Source organism: Sparus aurata, chromosome 24, assembly GCF_900880675.1.
Source record: "Sparus aurata chromosome 24, fSpaAur1.1, whole genome shotgun sequence".
Lineage (NCBI taxonomy): Eukaryota > Metazoa > Chordata > Actinopteri > Spariformes > Sparidae > Sparus > Sparus aurata.
This window is the reverse complement of record NC_044210.1, coordinates 22335651-22360574: the sequence shown is the minus strand read 5'-3', so window position 1 is coordinate 22360574 and position 24924 is coordinate 22335651. Positions and strand designations below refer to the sequence as shown.

General features: G+C 42.7%; 1 pseudogene; it reads left to right on the top strand.

Moving 5' to 3' along the window:
- The first annotated feature begins 584 nt into the window (after positions 1 to 584).
- On the top strand, positions 585 to 2846 carry LOC115576967 (uncharacterized; annotated as a pseudogene).
- Positions 2847 to 24924: the final 22078 nt, after the last annotated feature.

Below are 24924 nucleotides of genomic sequence, written 5' to 3'. Positions count from 1 at the left end.
TCTTGAGTGTCATGTAAACGCACTGAGTGTCTCCTGGCTTTATTTCCTGATCTCTGGCTCCTCTCCTCTGGTCAGCAGCTATATTGCGCTTCAACTTGTGAAGAGCATCTATGTCATGGATGTCCTCCTGGACAACAGACGTGCCGGTGAGGCTTGGTAATTTGTCCCGGAGTTCTCGATTCATGAGCATCTATGCAGGGCACACTCCTGTCACTGTGTGGGGAGTGGTTCGGTAATGAAACAGAAAGTCTTTCAATTCAGTTTTCCAGTCTTTCTTTTCAACTTTGGCAATCTTCACTGATTTCAGAACTGTTCTGTTGAACCTTTCCACTTCTCCATTTGACTGAGGCCAATAAGGGATTCCCTTTATCTGTGTGATGTCATGTGCAGTGAGATAATCATGGAACTCTCGAGATGCAAATGTTTGTCCATTGTCACTTCTCAGGTGCTTGGGGTCTCCATGAACTTGGAACATCATTTCCAGGGCATTGATTACATTTGTAGCATTTGTGACTTTCATGTATGCAACCTCAGGCCACCTGGAATAGTAGTCAATCACAGCAAGCAGGTAATTACCCTCAGAGATGCTTAGTAGGTCGACTGCAAGGTAGGTCCACGGTTGGTCTACTAGTGGTGTGCTCTCTAACTCTTCTGGTGGAGCGTTCTTGCCAATCACCTGATATGGATAGCATTTCTTTACTTTCCGTTTGACCATTTTGTCTATTTCAGGCCACCAGACTTTGGAGCGTAGTCTGTTTTTCGTTCGTGCAATCCCTTGATGTCCCTCGTGTCCTAGCTCGACTACATGTTCTCTAGTCACCCAGTTAATCCCAGAGGCAATGGAAAACTGAGGAGATTTGTCAGTCATCTGGCTTGACCTGGCAAACGCCATCCCTCATAAACTGGTGACAAAAGCCTTGACGACCGACCGCGTTCCACAGAAGGTCACAGAACTCATACAGGACTATTACAGCAGTTTCAGCATGAGATTCACCTCTGGAGCAACAACAACTGCATGGCACTGCCTAGACAGAGGCATCATCACTGGTTGCACCATATCAGTGACACTGTTCGCTCTGGTGATGACTATGCTTGTCCAGGCAGCGGAAGTGAATGTAGAGGCCCTCTGTCCAGATCTGGCATTCGCCAACCGCTGATTCGAGCTTTTATGGACGATCTGACAGTCACAGCCGCATCAGTGCCAGGATGCCGCTGGCTCCTCAGAGGTCTGGAAAGGCTAGTTTCATGGGCGAGACAATTGAGACATCCAAGCCAGCCAAATGTAGGTTCCTGGTCCTGAGGAAGGGGAGAGTGGAGGGCAAGTACCGCTTCCACTCGGATGGACTTCCAATTCCATCGGTGTCAGAGAAGCCTGTGAAGAGCCTGGGGAAGATCTTTGACGCCACTCTGAGAGACACAGCAGTGATCCAGTCAACGCCACAGAGCTGAAAACCTGGCTATCAGCAGTGGACAGGTCAGGCCTTCCTGGGAAGTTCAAGGCATAGATATATCAACATGGCATCCTGCCAAGACTTCTATGGCCATTGTTGATGTATCAACCCAAGTCCCAATAACATTTGAGCAAAACATCAGCCAGTTCCTGCGCAGGTGGCTGGGTCTGCCAAAGAGTCTGAGCTGTATTGCCCTGTATGGGCATACTAACAATCTGCAGCTTTCTTTCTCTGCCTAATAGAGGAATTCAAAGTCACAAGAGCCAGGGAGGTGCTACTTTACAAAGACTTATCTGACACAAGAGTCTCCTCTGCAGGCATAGTGGTCAAAACTGGAAGGAAGTGGCAGGCACAGGAGGCGGTCTCCAGCAGGCAGAAGCGAGGCTGCGACATGGTGTCTTGGTGGGCTCTACGGCAGTCGGATGGGCGGGGCTTGGTAGCCACATAACATCACGCTTCGACAGAGCCCAGGGGAGAGAGAGACCGCAGCTGATCCAGGGTGAGATCCGTGCAGAAGTGGAGGAGGAACGCCGCAGCAGAACAGTGGCCATGCGCCAGCAAGGAGCTTGGACCTACTGTGACCATGCATCAACTAGGAAGATCAGCTGGTCAGAGCTTTGGAAGTCAGAACCAGCAAGACTCAAGTTCCTGATTCAGTCAGTGTATGATGTCCTCCCAAGTCCATCAAACTTGCATTGTTGGGGGCTGGCAGAAACACCAGCATGTCCACTGTGCCCTGCAAGAGGATCTCTGGAGCACATCTTAAGCTGCTGCTCAAAAGCCCTGGGAGAGGGGAGGTACAGATGGTGCCATGACCAGGTGATGAAGGCAGTAGCTGAAGTCATCTGCGCTGGAATCCAGCAGAGTAGATACCAGCCCCCAGGAAGGTCAAACATTGCATTCATCAGGGCTGTAGAGAAACATCAGTCACAGCGAAAGGTCCCAACTGGGCTGTTATCATCAGCACGTGACTGGCAGCTGAAGGTGGACCTTGGGAGGCAGTTGAAGTTCCCAGAGCACATCACAAGCACAACACTCAGGCAAGATCTTAACATCTGAGAGTTAAAAGCAAGTGGTGCTGGGGGAACTAACAGTCCCCTGGGAAGACTGGATCGAGGTGGCCTACAAGCGGAAGAAGGCAAAGTATCTTGAGCTGGTAGAGGCCTGCAGGCTGAATGGTTGGAGGGCCTGCTGTGAGCCAATCAAGGTTGGCTGCAGGGGATTTACAGGGCAGAACCTGCATCAGACACTCAGGCTCCTTGGCATCAGGGGTTTACAGGAGAGGAAAGCCACCGAAAACATCAGTGAGGCAGCAGAGAAAGCCTCAAGGTGGCTGTGGATCAAGTGGGGCAATACATGGTGTAGTGCGCCGCTTGGACACAAGTCACAAACTGATCAACCCCGGCTGGGTCGCTCAGGCGAGGGTGCCTGATTGGTTTTGAAGGTTTTTCACATATTCATCTGGATAGAGATGCAAACTCAGGCAAGGCACGGGGGGGAGGGGCATGTATGTACATCAAGGATAGTTGGTGTCGTAATTTTGCAGTAAGAGACAAAATTTGTAATCCCAATCTCGAGCTGCTGTGTGTTTCCCTGTGGCCACATTACCTCCCAAGGGAATTTACTAACTTATTTGTGTGTGTTGTGTATATTCCGCCAAGTGGGAATGCCGGCAGAGCGGCTAATGCAATCACTGACTGTGTCCATCGCCATCTACAGACTAAACCTGACGCCCCCATGTTTATACTTGGAGATTTTAACCACTGCAGCCTTAACAAATCATTGCTTGGATTTCATCAATATGTTAAATGTAGCACGAGAAATAACAACATTCTTGATAAATGCTGTGGCAATATCAAAGATGCCTATACAGGCAGAGCCAGACCTCCCATGAGTAACTCTGATCACAATGCAATCCAGTTGCTCCCCACATATAGGTCAGTTTTCAAGTCCAGTAAACCAGTGACTCAGTCTGTGAAGGTATGGTCCAGTGACAAAATGGAGGAACTGAAGGGATGCTTTCTTTCCAAAGACTGGGACATCTTTTTCAAGGATGTAGACATAGACAGTATCACGGAATCAATCACTGCATACATATCTTTCTGTATAGATTCTGTTATACCCCTGAAAACTGTCAAACGATACCCTAACAACAAACCATACATTACATAAAGCATTAAGGAATGCATCAACAGAAAGAGAGCAGCCTTTAAATTTGGTGATAAAGCAGGAGTCCAGACTGCACAAAAAGATCTCAATGCACAAATGAAGGCAGCTCGGCAGCAACACAGGGAACGGGCAGAACAAAATCTGTTAGAATCCAACACTGAGGAACTGTGGGACTCTATCAGACAAATGACCAACATGGACCCAAAAAAGAAGCCCCTGCTTGCCCAGAACGAAGAGGCAAGGGCAAACGAATTGAATGATTTTTATATGCGTTTTAATACAGATAATGTTAATGAATGTGCGGCAGTGTTAGATAATGTCATTTGTAATGTGACCCGGGACAGAACTGTGTTAGAACCACACACTGTAACAAAGGTGTTTAAAAGCATACAGACTAACAAAGCAACAGGCCCGGACAATCTGTCGGCCTTCCTTCTTAAAACTTGCTGAAGAACTCTCTCCAGTATGGTATAAACTATTTCAGCTGTCTATAGACACGCACGCGGTACCAAATCTTTGGAAAAAATCTATCATAATTCCAGTACCCAAAAAGGCATGTCCCCAGGAGGACAATGACTACCGGCCGGTGGCCATTACTTCAAATGTTTACAAGTCATTAGAGAGGCTTATGATTGAGGTACTCCATACAGAAGTGGAACTTATGCTCGACAAACACCAATCTGCCTACACTAAAAACCGGAGCACAAGTGACGCCATATCAACAGTAATGCACCTCACACTTAAGCACTTAGAAAGTCCTAATGCATATGCCAGACTGCTTTTTGTTGATTTGTTGATTCAGCCAGACATCCTTCTCGGGAAACTAGTGGAGTTAAAAGTTAACCCTTTTTTAATCATGTGGTACCACTCATTCCTGTCTAACAGGCCACAACAGGTGAAATTTAACTCGGCTCTGTCAGATCCAGCAGTCTGCAGCACTGGCGCCCCCCAAGGGTGCGTCAGCTCACCTTTCCTATTTAAAATATACACTAATGACTGTGTCAGGTCTGAACCAAACCAACACATAGTAAAAGTTTCTGACGATACTGTCACTCTCAGTCACCAGAGCTGGTGTGGACAAGTTTGTTAATTGGTGCAATCTACATCAACTTCATATCAATACAAAAAAGACTCTAGAAATGCTGGTAGATCCCAGATCGGTTGGAGACCAAAGCACTGTGACCATACACGGTGCTGACATTAAACAGGTGACCTCCTTTAAATATCTAGGAGTTCACATAGACAGTGACCTGAGCTGGCACACACACGTGGCAGATGTTTGTGCCAGAACTCATCAGCGCCTCCACTTCTTGCGCAGACTTAGAGTGTTTGGGGTCAGTAAAAATATCATGCTAATCTTCTACAGGGAAACAATTGAGTCTATTCTTTGGTAGCAGAGGTCACTGTGCAGTACAGCACAGATGTACTGAGTTTGGCAGATCAGCCTTTTCTGTCAGAGCCACTAATTATTGGAACTCGGTACCAAATGAGATCAGAGACATAAGTACATTTACTGGTTTTAAATCTAAGTTCACTAGCAAGGACCACACCTTCAACAAGACACGTTTAAACGATTTATTATGAAAGAAAGAGAAAACGAAAACGTTGACGATCTTGGTTTGTTCGAGCTCTTCGAGTGTGTTGTGGGGAAGCTCTGTAGAGAATCCGCCGCCGCACTCGGGCAGCGACGGACCCCCTCATGGTCCTACGAAGGAGAGAAAGGAAAGAAGAAACAGGGAGAGAGAAATTGGGTGGGGGGGAGGGGCGCAGAATACGAGAGCGAAGACGAGGAGAGGGTCAGGTAGTCATTTATAGGAATATCGGAAGTTGGCGCTGTTGAGGTGTGGTCCTGCTCCTGAAACTTCGCCATATAAACTTCAATTAAAATCATGGCTTAAATTTACTCAATTATACACCCATCAACCATAAATTCAAACATTAGCAACTATTTTGTAAACTTTTTAGTGTTGTGTCTTAACATTGTCTTGTTGTGTCTTAACATTGTGATTTTATTCTTGTTTTTGTGTTGTGTTGTATTGTGTTTTAAGAGTGTGAAACTGTGATGTTGTTGTTTGAAAGGCTGCTTGTGTGATGATTTTTTTTTATTTTTGTATGTGCTTTTCTGTGTTAGATTTATGTTATTTGTTCCTGCCCAGGGACTACAGATGAAATTTAGCTAGTAGCTAATTTTGGTATGGCTGAGAGCCATGCACTGTCCCTGTTAAATAAATAAATAAGTATGGTATTACCAGCTGGTTCGGGAACCTAACAATCAAATCTAAAACCCAGATTTTTAACCTAGTTAAGACAGCAGGCAAAATTATGGGAACACCAGCTCCTCTCAACCCGCAGGAGCTCTTTGACCAGGCAACAATAAGTCAGGCTAAGTCTATCCTATCTGACGGCTCCCATCTGTTGTATCCTGAATATATATTGTTGAATTCAGGCAGGAGGTACAGGGTTTCTCTTAGCAAACACAACAGGTATAAACATTCATTCATCCCCCTCTCAATCAAGCTCATCAATGAAAAACGGTGATCATGATTGAATATAGGAAGTAATGTATCCACATGGCTTGAATGTATGGGTATAAATGGAACAACAAATGTATATTTTTGTAGGATTGAAATGCATGGTCAGGGCTGAATGGAGAAATAGAGTATTTACATATGACTGATTGTAAACTAGGAAGTAATGAACTTTTTAAGTTTAAATGTATGTGGGTATAGAAATGGAGCAATGAATGTATATTTTTAGGATTGAACGCATGGGAAGTGATGAATGGATAAAGGAATGTATACAGAATGGACTGATTATGGATGCATGGATGATTATGTAAGCATGAAGAAGTGGTTGTAAGGCACGCAAGGCAGAACAGAATGAATATTGGATAGCTCTCTTGCACAAGCACATGGATGGCATATGCAGTATGAATGTTAGATGGCTCTTTTGCACAAGCACATGGATGGCAATTTGCACAGTAGCCCTAATGTGTTAGTGTATTTTTTATATTTCTGTACTTTTGCTGTCTTTTTTATAGGTGGCTGGATGCCTCTGTTTGTTGTATGTGGTATGTTTTACTGTTGTTATTGATGCAGGAATTGTCCCTATACCCAAGACAAATTTCTCCCTGGGGAGACAAAATAAAATGACTTTGACTTTGACTTTGATAATCCAAGACCCGAAACACCCGGTGAGCCTGGGTTCATCACTGAGCATGTGTCCAAGCTGCACCATTCAAGGTACTTCTTATACCTTCTGTTTTCTCTCAGAGGAGCTGAGCAGCACTGACGCCATTTTGAATGTCTGTTTCCTCCACCATCACTGTGAAAACAACTGAAGTCAGAAGTGAAGTCGTGCGAACAAACCAAGATAACAAGTTTTGTTTTGTGTCGTCTCTTGATCTGATCATTCTCCTGTCTGATGATGTGTTCAGGTGCTCTTTTAAAACATGTAAAACAAGTTGTTATCACTGTACAATCTAATGTTTTACATGTTTCAGCATCTGATGAACAACAGAGTTCATACAAATGCTGATGTATTCAGATTGATGACACGTGATGTGATCAGACAATTAGAGGCCTTCAATGACCAACATGTTGAAAATAGAGACAAGTGAAAAGAAATACTGTCAGAACAAATGTAAAGATTCAAAGGTACTAATATTTGTATTAAATACCTTTAAAATATTAAATGTATATTCATTTATTCTTGTATATTTCTACTAGATTTGAATAAAAAGTTAACATCAGTTATTAATGAACATCATGAACACCTTGATCTCCAGAGCCTATAAAATGTTTTTACCCTCTTGGAAGTTTTCCACTTTTATTGCTTTTATCAATGGAATCAAAAAAATATTAAAAAATATACAAAGCAAAAAATGTACAAAAAAACCTCCGTAATGTCAAAGTGAAGCAGATTTCTGCAGAGTTATGTCAATTGATTGAAATATATGATATAAAATAAGTGATTGTATAAGTTTTCACCTCTTCAAGTCTTTGGCCTGGATCACAGCACTGAGTCTGTGTGGAGTCTCAGTCAGGCTTCAACATCTGGACGCTGCAGTTTTACTCTATTCTTCTTCGTAAAACTGCTCCAGCTCTGTCAGGTAGATGGGGATCAGGTGTGAACAGCTCTTTTCAAGTCCAGCCACAAATTCTCTATTGGACTGAGGTCGTTGCTTTGACTCGGCCAGTCCAGATCATTCACCTTGTTGTCTTTTAACCATTTCTAAGAAACTTTCTCTGTTTGCTTCAGGTCATTGTCTTAGAGGACAATAAATCTTCTCCCAAGTCGTAGTTCTCTTGCAGACTGAATCAGGTTGTCCTCCAGGATTAGGGTTCATCAGTTGAACCCTCCACCTTTACAAGCCTTCTGGACCTGCTGCTGAGAAGCATCCCACAGCATGATGCTGCCACCACCGCGCTTCACGGTGGGGATGGTGTGTTTGTTGTGATGTGCAGGGTTTGGTGATCCTTCTTCCATTTGACCTTGGAGTCTTTCACATGCCTTTGGGTGAACTCTGGTGGAAATTTAATGAGCTTGCTTCAACAGTGGCTTTATCTTTGTGACTCTTCCATAAAGCTTTGCCTGGTGAAGAACCCGGGCAACAGTTGTTGTAAGCAGAGTCTCTCCCATCTCAGCAGCTGAAGCTTTAACTCCTTCAGAGTAGTCATAGGTGTCTTGGTGGCCTCCCTCACGAGTCACCTTCTTGCAGGGTCACTCAGGTTGTGAGGACGGCCTGCTTCAGGCAGATTTACACGTGTTGTATTCCTTCCATTTCTTATGATAGATAACTGAACTCTGGGGGATGTTCAGTGACTTGGAAATGTTTTTGTACCCGTCCTCTGACTAATACTTTTCAAAAACCTTTTCACAGAGGTGTTTGGAGTGTTGTTTTGTCTTCATGAATACTGATGAACAGTGACTGGACCTTCAGACACAGGTGTTTTTATACTACAATCACTTGAGACACATTCACTGCACTCAGGTGATCTCAAGTTCACTAAGTGTGACACTACTAGCACCAACTGGACCTCTGTTGAATTCGGTCAGTCACTTTAAAAGGGGTTGAACTCTGATACAATCACTTATTTTACATTATACATTTTTATTAATTGACATAACTTTTTTTCACAATAAGTGTGGACTCATTACAGAAAACAGTCACTAAAATGATGACATTTAGCTCAAAACCTCACAACTAACAAAGTATCTGCAGTACAGCTGAAGGATTTTACGCGGTCCATCAATTTCATACTAGTTTTTACTTGTATTTTGTTCTTCATGAAAATCCAAGAAACAAATGAAGAAACGACAGTGTTGTTTTTGATGCTTTGAGTTCGACGATCACTGTGAAAACAACTTAACTCAGAACTGATGTCGTGCAAACAAACCAAGTCGACCTGTTTGATATCTTGTCATCAGACATGGAGGGTAGAGAAGCATAAAGCATAAAACTATTCCAGCCTCTCTCTTTGTTTAAACACTTCCTGAAACTATCACTCAAACACAAACTGAGAACAGGTCGCCATTTTGTTTGAACTCCACAGAAGTTATTTCTCATGAAAACTGATTCTTTCCATCCAAACTTTCCACACAGCTGTCATATAAATATGTGACAGCATCATTTAGACTCTGGTGTGATGGATTTAAACAGCAACATCTAAATACTTGTGTCTTCATGAGGTCATCATGTCACATATTCACCTGTATAAAACCTGAGCTGCTGTTTTATTGTCACAGTCACTGTAGGTTTGTTGTGTCTCTGAATAGGTTTAACTGTGATGGTACGTACAGTATAAAGACTGTTGTCATGTTGTTGTACAGTAACACAACACTGTGAATAGATCATAGATGATCACTGCACTGACACAATCACTGAACCAGAGCAGGACTGATGCACATCTGTTTGTCCAGTTAGACTCCAGCTCACTCCGCCTGTCTGCTGTCACGTGATTCTGATGCGTCTCCATTTGGATATAAAGTTCTGAGGTTGTGACGGCTGTCAGTCGGATCAACAGACACCAGCAGCGTCTGTCGGTGTCTGCAGAAGAAGGGACACACCCTGTTTGAGCTCATCTGGACTTTACCGGGTCAGAACCCTGACAGGTAACAGGACACACCTTTGATGAAGAAACTCTGCTGTCATGGAGCTCCATTTTATACTTGATGACAGCAGTGATTCAATCTGTCCACACTGTTACTTCCTGTTTGTACATCTGTATTTTCACGAGTTAATTCACTAACTCTTCTATGATCTGTGACTTTTCTGTCAGACTAATATGGGGCGCAGATTGTAAAGTTACTAAAATAAACAGCAACTTTTCGCGACATTTAGCAACAAACCACATAAAAAAAACGTGAATTTTGTTATGTTACTTTTGACCAGATTTACAGGAATATTTCTGTACTTTGTGATATATACTGCTTTTGTAAAACTATAATGTCATGTTAAATCTAAATAAGAATCTAAATCTAAATGCTAAATGTTGAATCTAAATGTTAAATCTAAATGTGACGGGTGAAATTTAAATATTGTTATTGCGAAAAGTAGCTGTTTATTTTATCGTGTGCAGCTTTACAATCCACGCCTCACAGACTGAGCCTCTTCATGTTTACTGTGATACTGAGACGTGAGAGTATTTTTATTACAGTGAGTAAAGAAGCTGCTGCAGAAGCTCCACTTCTTGTTTACACTCTGCTTCTAGTGTTGATGAACGTATTGATCGTTCTGCATGTTGCTGGATGACTTACATGTGATGACACGTGAAGTTCTAACAGCTGAAACAAAGACGGCAGGAGGAAGAGTCCAGAACATCACATGTATCCAGGGCTCTACTCTGACATTTTTCCCAACAAGCACATGTGCTCCTAAAGTAAAATATCTGGGAGCACAAAAAATATTTATTTATCAATTTATCAATTTATCAAAACAAAATTTCATTTGTTTGATTTCATTTTTTTCATGTCATTTTGTATCCAATGTGTACTAAACACAAAGGATGTCAATTCTCCAAGTGCATATTAATATTCATATAAAATAGAGGAAGCACTCAAATACGATGTGTGTCTTATTCGTCCAGTTTACTTATACAATCTGCTGCTGGTTTGGAGTCATTGGGTCACATGACATGGAATATATTGAAGAAAAAAAACTGCAACTATTTTTAATTATTATATATTTGCCAAGTAATTTAATGACTTAGACTTTCTTTTATTGTCATTTGAATTACACTTTACAGTGCAATGGGAACAAAATGTAGTTTCAGTGGCTCAGGATAGTGCAGGATAAAAAAAACAACAGCATGTAAATTTCGGACGTTGGAAAGTAGGATGGAGGGAAGCAGCGTTCTCTGCGGATTTGCCCCCCAGCTGTTAGCCCCGCTGGACAGCGGCGCCTCCGTCCTCAGTAACAACACCTCCGCTTGCTCCTCTGTTTGCTTGTGATGCTAGCAGCGTCCATAGTAACTGGGTCTTGTCAGCGGAGGTCCCTAAATCAGTTTTCAGTGATTCTGCTCGAGGCTTTGGGAAGTGAGCTAACTGTCCTGCTGCTAACACTGGGCGAATCTCAGTAAAGTTGTGGCTGGACCCGAGTGAATATCCGCCAAATATCCAACCTGAAACTAACTTCATCACAGTCCATTGACCTGTCACTTCTCGCATGACACTGGTTTTCGTCATTACAGAAATCAACTGTGATTGGTGCGTTGCGGCCAGAGGATTGTAGTTTTTGAACGATCGCAGACAAAGTATGTTGTGACGGTAACTTGTTACCTTTGCACCAAAATCATTTTCCCGGTTCACACATACATTTTTTTAGGGGCAAATACGAGTGAAATGCTTGCACCGTAGAGCCCTGCATGTATCTGTAACCATGGCAACGGCTCAGCATCGCTCTCATGTTTACTGCATTGCTCCTCGTCTTTTCAACTTTGTGCTGCATTTAAAACAAGCATTTTAATATATTTATCAGATTTTAACATTTAATCAGACTTTAACATATTTATCAGTTGTTTTTTTTTAAAAAAATTTATTTACAACTTTATATAAGATTTATTAAATTTTTTTGAAAAACGAAAATGTAACATATTAGATTTTTTTTTTACATCTTAGATTTTTAACATGTTTATAATTTTTTTTACATATTAATCAGATTTTGTTTCTAATTGTTAACATATTTGTGAGATTTTGATTTTTTAACATTTAATCAGACTTTTAACATGTCTGTTTTTTTTAACATTTGAGTTTGTTCGACATACTTATCAGATTTGTTACATTTACTCTAACATGTCTTTTTAAAGTGCAGTCATCTTTTTTAACTTTATTTTGCAATTTTTCATTAACAAGCCTACAACTTACAAACATAGACACCAAAAGAAATGTATCCTCCCACCCCCCACCCTCAAGGCTCTTAAACAAGAATAAATTAAATAAACAGAAAAATACAAGAAAAATTCAAAAATAGTCAGACAGGAGCTTCTCATCATATAATGGTGAATTGGTGTTTTGAGCATGTTATAAGTAGTTGTAACTATCCAATACACCTAGTGTTAAGGTGTATCATTGAAAGGGAAAACCTTCTACAAATTCTATAAAGGGACTCCAGGTCAGGGTGAAGTTTTTGCGGGCTTTACATATCTTGTATCTCAGTTCCTCGAAAGCATATGTGTCAAACTCAAGGCCCGCGGGCCGAATCCGGCCAGCCACGTCATTTTATGTGGCCCGCAAGAGCTTAAAAGGTATACAATTGTCTTGAAATAATAGTCTACACTGCTTTACAGTGTACAGTGACCATAAACTACATCTCCCACAATGCATGTCGATGACCCGATAACCCGACATGCATTGTGTGACCTGCAAAAAGACCGCATCCTGCCGCGAGATCGCAGTGTTTCCATATCAGCGTTTGACTAAAGCGGATTTCTAACAAGTGATGGAGAAGTTGTCCAAGAATTAAAAGGCAGACTGCAGCTACAGCAGAATGTGTTCACCAAAGCTACCGCTAAAAGTGATGCAGCAGTGAAAGCTAGCTTTATTGTGGCTGAAGAAATCACCCGAGCGTCCAAGTGTTTTTCGGAGGGCACATTTGTGAAGCGGTGCATGCTAAAGGTGTGTGAGCAGGTGTGTGAGCAGGTGTGCCCCGACCAGAATCAGACTTGTAACAATATCAGTTTGTCAAGAAACACCATCGAGTTAAGGAACTAGCAGACAATCTGACAACACAGCTGGCCGAAGAGTCACGCAGTTACCTGCTTTTTTGCGGACAACATGGATAAAGCGCATCTGTCCACTTTCATAAGAGGCGTGAAGGCAGACTTTACTGTTAGTGACGAGCTCATGGATGTAGCTGCCATGCATGGGACGACGACAACGGGCAGGAACATTTTTGATGCGGTGGAAAGGTCCGTGAGTAAAACTAAATTACTGTGGGACAAGTTGATGGGGTAACTACCCATGGTGAATCTGCAATGTGTGGAGGAAAAACGGGCTTGGTTGGATTAGTGAAGTCATCACACAGATGTCTGACATGGTCACAGCTTTCCAGCAAAAACTGCACCTGTGGAGGTCCCAGTTGGAACAGGACAATGTTGCCCACTTTCCTGTCTGTCAAAGCATCTCAGCCTCAGTTCCTGGTGCTTTTTCATGTGCTCTGTTGGCTGCCAAAGTAATGCCACATATTCAGTGTGTTTAAATGTTCAAATGTTTACTGTAATCAAAACCATCTCTCATTACCCTCTGAAAGGCTCTCTGCTATTTGTTTTTCTAAAATGCCACACATGTGACACATGTTTTAGCAGCTCAGAATTATTTGTGTGCCATAGTTCTGCCCAACTCAACAGTGACAAAAACGTTTTGAACAAAGTTGATGTAATAACTTGTGTGTGATCATATTTGGCTTATCTAATATATTATGTAATTGCTTGTTCAATATTTGTACAGTTGAATAAATAATAATTAAATGCAGAGACACTTATTTTTTTACAATATTTTACGGATTAGTTACATTCATACAGTCTTACAGTTACAACAGGCCCTATAAGGGCAACCATTATATTGATGTGGCCTGGGCTGAAAATGAGTTTGACACCCCTGCTCTAAAGGTAGAAAAGATACTACATCCCTCAACCACTGCAGAAATGACAGGGTTGAATGAATTTGATTTCCAATTAAAAAGTATGAGTCTGAGTGCAAGCAGGGAAGCAAATGCTAAAGCATTTTTTGTAAATTTGAGACTTTTCAGCCTGGGAGTGAAACGCCAAAGATGGCTGTGTGATAGTTAGGTGCATAACCAGAGCATGTGTCCTATTGTGGCAGGTACATAGTTGCACCTCGGACAACTAGGATCTGAAGTGGGAAAGAGTTTGGACAATTTATCCCTTGAATAGTGCAGGCGATGGAGTACTTTAAATTCAATTAAACCATGGCATTTACACAATGACGAGGTATGAATTGGTCTAGACTTTATTGCCACATATCTTCAGAAAGCTCAACCCCCAAATCTTTTTCCCATGCCATTTTAGTTTTATCCCATGATATCAGTTTCAAGTCCCTTATCATTGTCATGACTCCTGATTTTGTGTTGTGTTTTAAATTTTGATTTCCATGCCCTCTTGTGTCTTGTCAGTGTCTTCTGTGTTTTTTCCCTGCTTTTCCCTTCCACCTTGTGCATGTTTGTCTCCCTCTGTCTGCCAGCGTTACATCTCCTCTGTGCTTTCTTTTGTGCTGTTCCTTTCAAAACAAAAAATATGGCGCGAGGTTCGTTCGTGTGCAAGTGTAGACAGACAGACAGAGCGCACACATGACGTTAAGCATTTTCTGGTGCACAATGTGACGTTTGAGAACCTAAAACCCCGTTTCTCCTAGTTGACATGGCAACACATAACCGGCGTTTCCAGAAATCGTGACTTTGGCCGGAGTTTTTAGAAATAATCGTTTTCTGATAAAAACTGTGTTTTTGTGTAAATGAGAGGCCAAACTGCAGGGAAATATCTGCGTATTCCCGTGGTGTAAATGGGGCATAAGTGAGGCTTTAACAACCGGGTTTGTGAACTGTGTATTATAGTTGTGTGGTAACACCGATGTGAGTGTTGGTAGAGGGTTGGATAATAGTTCTATGTGGACCAGTCTGGACCCCGCTTATTCTCATATGTGTAAATTCAGTGAATAAATGTTACTATGTTAGCCGCCCAATAATACCAAAGAAAATTGGGTAATCTTAACCCACCAGCATCTTCAGGAACCTCCAGGTACAATTTTTTTTTTTCATCCTAGCATTAGAGTTGTTCCATATAAATAGAAAAAAAAGAGATTAGTTTATCTAGCTGTTTTAAATGTTTTCAGAGGGATAAATATGGGGATTATCTCAAACACATAAAGAAATCTAGGTAGAACTGTCATTTTAACTATATTAATGCGACCTGCCAACGATATTGGTAATGTTGACCATTTCCCAAGATCTTGTTTTGTTTGTTCTAATGATGACTTAGTTGTGTTTCTCCAAATTCTCCATACTGTGGATAACTTTAATTCCTAGATATGTGAACATATTGCATACTATTTTAAATGGAAATTTGGAGTCATCTCCATTTGTGTGGTCAATTGGAAATAGCAGGCTCTTTGGTTCAGTTTCTAGCCTGAGAGGAGTTTTCTAGCATCAACAGTAGCTTTGGTATTGATACTGTCGGGTTGGATACAAAAGCAGGTTATCCGCATATAGCGCCACCTTATGGACTTTACCGCCACGGGAGATACCAGTAATACCCTCCTCTGCTTTAAGGGCTATAGCAAGGGGTTCGACCGCCAGATCAAACAGATATGGGGAGAGGCCGCAGCCCTGCCTGCAAGCCCTGTGAAGGAGGAAATAGTCAGAGATATTGTTATTGGTCCATACAGCCACAGTGGGTGCATCATATATTATTCTAATCTATGTCAAGAATGATGATCCGAAGCCAAATTTTTCTAAAACGGCAAACAGGTATTGTCTTTCAACACGATCAAATGCTTTTTCTGCATCCAAGGAGTCTCCTCAGATGCCGCGTGCAGGGTGTACAGGACATTGAACAATCTAGGCATATTATAAAATGATTGATGACTGTTGGGATTACACTGTCTATACGGATCGTTAATATTTTTGTGAGAATTTTGTAGTCACAGTTTATAAGGCTTACTGGGCAGTATGAGCTGCATAATAAAGGGTCTGTGTCTTTTGTGAGCAGTACTGAAATTATGGCCAGAGTCATGGTTTGGCTCAACCTCTGTTGTTCAAAAATGTCCTGGTACAACTGGCTAAGTATCGGTGCTAGCTTATCAGCAAATTCTTTGTATATCTCAATTGAAAACCCAACAGGCCCTCCGGGTTTGCTGCTCTGCATTGATTTAATTGCCTGCATTACTTTGCCCACCGTAATCCCTCTATCTGTAAACTGTCCTCTGGGGTGATTATTGGAATGGTCAGCCCCTCCAAGAATTTAATAATATCAGACAGGTCGTCTGGTGGCTCTGACCTGTAGAGAGTCATACAGAATTGTTTAAACTCATCATTTATTGCATTAGGGTTAGTGATTTTCTCCCCCAGTTCTGTTCGGATCTCAGGAATAGTGCTTACAGCTGCGGACTGTCTAATTTGGTGGGCTAAAAGCTTTCCAGCCTTCACCCTGTGTTCGTAAAAAATGTGTTTTGATTTAAAATAACTGTTCGGTTTGTTTAATGGAGAGGTTATAGAATTCAGTTTTTAACACTAATTTTTCTCTCTAGAGCTCAGGCGTTGGGGAGTCAGCATATTTACGATCTACCTGTGCTATGCTGTGAGACAGGTCGCTCAAGCACTGTTTGCATTTCTTTCTCTCATAAGCTGTATAAGATATTATCTGGCCCCTGAGATAGCCTTAAGAGCCTCCCACTCAGTGGTTAGTGGCCTAACCCTAACCCAATCAATCTGTTGGGAGATGAATTTCTGGAAAGAGTCCCTAGATAACAACAGAGGATCAAACCGCCATGTACGGCGTGTTCTGATGCACTCTGGGAAACATATATCCAGCTGCACTGATCCTCAAACCGCCTCTCCGGACCAGTCGAGTTGGTGATGCGGAGCACCGTGGGGAACCAGACACAAAACTTGACATTCTAGCAGCTTCAGAGCTTCTTCTTTGCCACCGTCACCATGTAGTCTGGAAATATGCTCACTCTCTTGTCATGCAGGGTCAGCGGCACTGAGTTGGCCACTGTACGGAAGACCTTCCTGTAGGCAGTGCAATCTGATCATGATGACTCAGGAAGGGCCCCCCTCATTAACACGTTGGGCGCCACAATATGCTGCATCCAGGATTGGGGTGAAGTTTAGACCCAACAGCTCCTGCAGTACTTTAGCGATACTCACAGTGGGCCGCCGTCCCTCACACGATTCAAAACCTTCTTTTATCCTGACCAGACGCACACTAAGGAGACTTGTGCTTTTTGCATGGCGACTTCGTTTACAGTAGTAGCCGTCCTGTCCGAGTATATATTCAGGCCGGACTCCAATTCGCTCAGGCCGGTCTCCTGCTTCGCTTCCTCCCGGAGTGCATCTATCTTAGTGTTCAAGTCAGCTGTACTTGAGTCTATTCGTACCACTATCCTATTTTCGCTGCTTGCAATGGCAGCCATGACAGCAGATAGGTCTGTAGTCTCCTCATCTGAAGATTACTCATTTGTGGACGTGGTTTCAGCGGGGTCTGTGGCTTTAGCAGGGGCTTCCTCTTGTAGCGTTTTCCTTCAGGTATTTTGTCATTTAGTCGTATATTATGAAAATATGAAGCTGTCAGCGTGATGCACTGGTGTTGTTCAGTTGTCAGAGATAAACACCATCTGTCTGAAGTTGAAACAACATAAACTCACTAAATGTCTACAAAGGAAATATTTTGACTCCTATTTTCATTATAAACAGAAAAATCCAACATTCTGAACTCAAGTTTCTGTCTCTGACTGAACTGAGATCAGTTTAATCTGCTCGTTAACTCGTCGTCAAACCTGAACCTGAACTGAATCACAGTCACAAATGTGTGTAGTAAGTACTTTTGTCATGTCTCTGTGAACCTCCAGCTGAAGGCAATGTTTGACTGATTAACACACTGCTGGAGAGCAGCTGTTGGTGTCGGTGAATAATATGTGGTTGTATTTACAGTCCAGGACTGATGATGAGGCAGTAAGAGGACATCCAGGAGTCTGAAGGTTTATTTAATTAATAGAAATATAACTTCATCACTGAGCAACAGTCAGCAGGAACACGTCGGCTCTCAGTGTTAGTACTTAAAGTAGGCTAACGAGCCTACTTTAAGTACTAACACTGAGAGTACAGAAGGACAGTGACTGTTTTTATACCCTTTAAAATGTGATAATGTTTATGTAGAAATGACATAAATAAAATTCAAAGTAAATATTATAAAACATATAATGAGAGATCGTCCTCTGGAGTCACTGGTGTTACTGTGTGACAGAAGTCTTTTATTTTGAAATAAACCTCAGACTGATGACATCACTGTCCTTCCTGCAGATCAGTGAAGACAGGTCCTGGATCAGTCCACTGTCTCTTTTCTGTCAGAAGACATTTTCACATTTGTCTCCAGATTTCACGTCACTGCTGTGAGCGACTTTATTAGTAGAGAGCAGTAAAAAACAGAATACAAATGATTTAATGACATGATTTAGTTTTGGTTTGATGTCCTGTAGCAGCCATTTAGTGAAATATGTATTAATAGAGTCAGTGAGTTGTGGAATAATGTGCTCTGAGTTTAAATGTTAGAAGAGGAAGTCGACTTTCAGACATTTTGTCCTTCAAGAGTGGTTCTGACCCAAAGGCTGATTTCAGTTGATGTGCAGACAGGGGCGGTTCTGGGGGGGGGCAGTGCCCCCGTAACTCTGAGTCTGGACCCCCCTGTGGCCCCCCTGACAGGGAGTCTGCATTAATAATACAATGACAGATTTCTTGCAATGATTTTGTATTGAAGGGAAAGGCAGAAATAAAGTGTCTCAGCAGTTTACTACCCAATCAAAATTGCTGAAATTGTAAACACTGCTTTGTCTGAATGAGGGATTTATCCTTTTTTCCGGGTTGTATGTGCCCCCTAACAAAAAAGCCGGCCCCAACCTGGCCCCCCTATTAAAACTGGTCTAGAACCGCCACTGTGTGCATATGAATGATTTGTGTTTCCTCTCCAAATGAAAGTGTGTGTGAGTTGAGCAGCATGAATCAGTGTGAGGACAGAGAGGAGGGAGGCCCTCCCTCTAAAACCACTGGACCTGGACCTGGACCTGAACCTGGACCTGGACCTGGAACTAGACCTGAACCTGGACCAGAACCTGAGCCTGAACATGGACCTGGACCTGAACATGGACCTGAGCCCAGCTGTGTGTCCTTCAAGAGTGACAAGTCAATCGGTCATCCCATTGATTTTGAAGAAGATAAACCTCTTTCTGTAAAGAGGTGAGCTGTTAATAACATTAATATGTGAATGATTCATGTTTTAACTGTGGAGAAAGATGTTTTTTGAAACCTGATGTTTATTTTCAGCTTCATTCTTTTTCACGTAAATTTATCTTCTCCCTTTAGAAAGCTGTCCAATAGAACCAGTCTTCAACTCTTCATTTCACTTTATTGAATTAGTTTGGTCCAATATTCTCTGAAGGTTTATTCCTGATGTTTTCCACTATTTTATGGACAGAAGCTTCTGTGTCTGAAGACTAGAAAGTGAATTAACATCTCTGGTGGTCTTCTTCTCTGTCCAACAGGAGACCAGCCTCTACTGGACCTGAACCTGAAGCTGAAGCTGAAGCTGGACCTGAGCCTGGGCCTGGACCTGAAGCTGAAGCTGGACCTGAGCCTGAACCTGGACCTGGACCTGAAGCTGAACCTGAACCTGAACCTGGACCTGAAGCTGAACCTGAACCTGGACCTGGACCTGGAACTGGACCTGAAGCTTTACCTGGACCTGAAGCTGAAGCTGAAGCTGAAGCTGGACCTGTGCCTGGACTTGGAATGGGACCTGAAGCTGAACCTGGGCCTGAACCTGGACCTGGACCTGGAACGGGACCTGGAACGGGACCTGGAACTGGACCTGAAGCTGAAGCTGAACCTGGAACTGAACCTGAACCTGGAACTGGACCTGAAGCTTTACCTGGACCTGAACCTGAACCTGGACCTGGACCTGGACCTGAAGCTGAAGCTGGACCTGAGCCTGGACCTGGACCTGGAATGGGACCTGAAGCTGAAGCTGAAGCTGGACCTGGACATGAACCTGGACCTGGACCGGGACCGGGACCTGAACCTGGACCTGGACCGGGACCTGAAATGGGACCTGAAGCTGAACCTGGACATGGACATGGACCTGGACCTGGACCGGGACCTGAAACTGGACCTGAACATGGACCTGAAACTGGACCTGAACATGGACCTGAACCTGGACCGGGACCTGGAATGGGACCTGAAGCTGAACCTGGACTTGGACCTGAGCCCAGCTGTGTGTCCTGCAAGAGTGACGAGTCAATCGGTCATCCCATTACTTTTAAAGAACAACCAGCTCGTGCTGTAAAGAGGTGAGCTGTTAATAACATTAATATGTGACTGATTCATGTTTTAACTGTGGAGAAAGATGTTTTTTGAAACCTGATGTTTATTTTCAGCTTCGTTCTTCTTCACTTAAATGTATCTTCTCACTTTAGAAAGCTGCCCAATAGAACCAGTCTTCAACTCTTCATTTCACTTTATTGAATTAGTTTGGTCCAATTAGGCCTGCCACAATAACAAATTTTGCTGGACAATAAATTGTACCAGAAATTATTGCGATAAATGATAATATTGTCGTTTTGAGACCATTTTTCAACTTGTATAATGATAATAGCATAATAATGCAAGTACACCCGTTCAAAGATTAATAAACTTTATTTCTAAAGAATATTTAACATTGGAATTAGAATGTAAAGACGACATTTTGGATATCCAAAATAAATAAACAAAACAACCAGAAACAATAAATGAAATCGACTCTCAGTCTCCGTTAGCAAAAATTGCACTTGAATTACACACAACCAAAAACAGTAACTCTAACCCTTTAGTATGTCGTGTTTCTCGCTGTTGTACAGTTGTGGAATTGCTGTTTGTGACACATATGTTCTCCAGGCAGTTCGAACTGGCTGTCAAATGTTTGCAGCGTTTGTCGAAATGCCGGCTTTTCGACGGTATTAAAGGGCTACATCTCTTCAGCGATGGGGCGAACTGCACTGTCTGTGAGTGCGCGCCATTTTGCACTGTTTAGTTTGTCGACTAAACGCCCCAGTGATTTTGGAGTGTTGGGAAGACGGAGACGGCCCCTCTGTAGCTTTAGTTGTACTTTTTTTTTGCAGATGCATGTTTGTTGTATTGCCACTATTAGTTGCTACTGTTTCACAACAAATGCGACGTACGGGCTTGTCCAGGTAAAGTGATTCACTATGGTTATTCGGTTTGAATCCGAAGTGCTCCTACACAGCAGCTGTCACGTTAGGCTTTGAAACCAATTCCATCTTGGTTTTTATTCCTCCAAATCTCAACTAGCGTTACCTCACGGGGCTCTCATGCTGCACTCTGTGGTAAGCCAGGTGCAGGGCCCGCCTTCCTACACCGAGACAGAGTGACTGACAATAGGGTTCACGTGAGAGACACGAGGAAAACAAACAAGCATGCAAATGGGAATTATCGCGGCCGGCAAAATTATCGAGCTCATTTTTATTTATCATACGATTAATTGCTTTATTGATTATCGTGACAGGCCTAGGTCCAGTATTCTCTGAAGGTTTCCTGATGTTTTCCACTGTTTTATGGACAGAAGCTTCTGTGTCTGAAGACTAGAAAGTGAATTAACATCTCTGGTGGTCTTCTTCTCTGTCCAACAGGAGACCAGCCTCTACTGGACCTGGACCTAGACCTGGACCTGGAATGGGACCTGAAGCTGGACCTGAACCTGAACCTGGACCTGGACCTGGACCTGGACCTGGACCTGGACCTGAGCCCAGCTGTGTGTCCTTCAAAAGTGACGAGTCAATAGGTCTTCTCATTGATTTTGAAGAAGATAAACCTTTTGCTGTAAAGAGGTGAGCTGTTAATAACATTAATATGTGAATGATTCATGTTTTAACTGTGGAGAAAGATGTTTTTTGAAACCTGATGTTTATTTTCAGCTTCATTCTTTTTCACGTAAATGTATCTTCTCCCTTTAGAAAGCTGTCCAATAGAACCAGTCTTCAACTCTTCATTTCACTTTATTGAATTAGTTTGGTCCAATATTCTCTGAAGGTTTATTCCTGATGTTTTCCACTATTTTATGGACAGAAGCTTCTGTGTCTGAAGACTAGAAAGTGAATTAACATCTCTGGTGGTCTTCTTCTCTGTCCAACAGGAGACCAGCCTCTACTGGACCTGAACCTGAAGCTGAAGCTGAAGCTGGACCTGAGCCTGGGCCTGGACCTGAAGCTGAAGCTGGACCTGAGCCTGAACCTGGACCTGGACCTGAAGCTGAACCTGAACCTGAACCTGGACCTGAAGCTGAACCTGAACCTGGACCTGGACCTGGAACTGGACCTGAAGCTTTACCTGGACCTGAAGCTGAAGCTGAAGCTGAAGCTGGACCTGTGCCTGGACTTGGAATGGGACCTGAAGCTGAACCTGGGCCTGAACCTGGACCTGGACCTGGAACGGGACCTGGAACGGGACCTGGAACTGGACCTGAAGCTGAAGCTGAACCTGGAACTGAACCTGAACCTGGAACTGGACCTGAAGCTTTACCTGGACCTGAACCTGAACCTGGACCTGGACCTGGACCTGAAGCTGAAGCTGGACCTGAGCCTGGACCTGGACCTGGAATGGACCTGAAGCTGAAGCTGAAGCTGGACCTGGACATGAACCTGGACCTGGACCGGGACCGGGACCTGAACCTGGACCTGGACCGGGACCTGAAATGGGACCTGAAGCTGAACCTGGACATGGACATGGACCTGGACCTGGACCGGGACCTGAAACTGGACCTGAACATGGACCTGAAACTGGACCTGAACATGGACCTGAACCTGGACCGGGACCTGGAATGGGACCTGAAGCTGAACCTGGACTTGGACCTGAGCCCAGCTGTGTGTCCTGCAAGAGTGACGAGTCAATCGGTCATCCCATTACTTTTAAAGAACAACCAGCTCGTGCTGTAAAGAGGTGAGCTGTTAATAACATTAATATGTGACTGATTCATGTTTTAACTGTGGAGAAAGATGTTTTTTGAAACCTGATGTTTATTTTCAGCTTCGTTCTTCTTCACTTAAATGTATCTTCTCACTTTAGAAAGCTGCCCAATAGAACCAGTCTTCAACTCTTCATTTCACTTTATTGAATTAGTTTGGTCCAATTAGGCCTGCCACAATAACAAATTTTGCTGGACAATAAATTGTACCAGAAATTATTGCGATAAATGATAATATTGTCGTTTTGAGACCATTTTTCAACTTGTATAATGATAATAGCATAATAATGCAAGTACACCCGTTCAAAGATTAATAAACTTTTATTTCTAAAGAATATTTAACATTGGAATTAGAATGTAAAGACGACATTTTGGATATCCAAAATAAATAAACAAAACAACCAGAAACAATAAATGAAATCGACTCTCAGTCTCCGTTAGCAAAAATTGCACTTGAATTACACACAACCAAAAACAGTAACTCTAACCCTTTAGTATGTCGTGTTTCTCGCTGTTGTACAGTTGTGGAATTGCTGTTTGTGACACATATGTTCTCCAGGCAGTTCGAACTGGCTGTCAAATGTTTGCAGCGTTTGTCGAAATGCCGGCTTTTCGACGGTATTAAAGGGCTACATCTCTTCAGCGATGGGGCGAACTGCACTGTCTGTGAGTGCGCGCCATTTTGCACTGTTTAGTTTGTCGACTAAACGCCCCAGTGATTTTGGAGTGTTGGGAAGACGGAGACGGCCCCTCTGTAGCTTTAGTTGTACTTTTTTTTTGCAGATGCATGTTTGTTGTATTGCCACTATTAGTTGCTACTGTTTCACAACAAATGCGACGTACGGGCTTGTCCAGGTAAAGTGATTCACTATGGTTATTCGGTTTGAATCCGAAGTGCTCCTACACAGCAGCTGTCACGTTAGGCTTTGAAACCAATTCCATCTTGGTTTTTATTCCTCCAAATCTCAACTAGCGTTACCTCACGGGGCTCTCATGCTGCACTCTGTGGTAAGCCAGGTGCAGGGCCCGCCTTCCTACACCGAGACAGAGTGACTGACAATAGGGTTCACGTGAGAGACACGAGGAAAACAAACAAGCATGCAAATGGGAATTATCGCGGCCGGCAAAATTATCGAGCTCATTTTTATTTATCATACGATTAATTGCTTTATTGATTATCGTGACAGGCCTAGGTCCAGTATTCTCTGAAGGTTTCCTGATGTTTTCCACTGTTTTATGGACAGAAGCTTCTGTGTCTGAAGACTAGAAAGTGAATTAACATCTCTGGTGGTCTTCTTCTCTGTCCAACAGGAGACCAGCCTCTACTGGACCTGGACCTAGACCTGGACCTGGAATGGGACCTGAAGCTGGACCTGAACCTGAACCTGGACCTGGACCTGGACCTGGACCTGGACCTGGACCTGAGCCCAGCTGTGTGTCCTTCAAAAGTGACGAGTCAATAGGTCTTCTCATTGATTTTGAAGAAGATAAACCTTTTGCTGTAAAGAGGTGAGCTGTTAATAGCATTAATATGTGACTGATTCATGTTTTGTTATTTATTCAAAGACATTTGTTTAAACTTTTTTTTCAGCGTTGTTCTTCTTTAGTACATTTATATTCTCACATGTGAAAGCTGCCCAGTAGAACAAGTCTTCATCTCTTGAATCCAGTTTAACATTTGTCTGATGACTGGTTGAGTGTAACATGGTGATTTTATTCAGGCTTACAGATGCTAGTTGGGGAGTCGTTTAGCTCAGTTGGTAGAGCGGGCAAAAAAAACAACAACAACAAAACAAAACCGATACTAGCTGCTAACAAAGGATACTTGTGACTCCACAATGTTCCTCCATCAAGTCATCATTTCCTGGTTTTCAGTCATGTGACCACAGAAGTTGAAACATGTCAGTCGTGGACATTCGTCAAAAAATCTAAATCAAAGAGCTGCTGCTCCACCGTGGGCTGGTATTGTACGCAGGCAATACAAGTTCAATGTGTGTCAAACTCTGAAAGTAAAACTTGTTATCAGCAAAAATTTTAATAAGCAACAAACAAATATCTCTTTCACA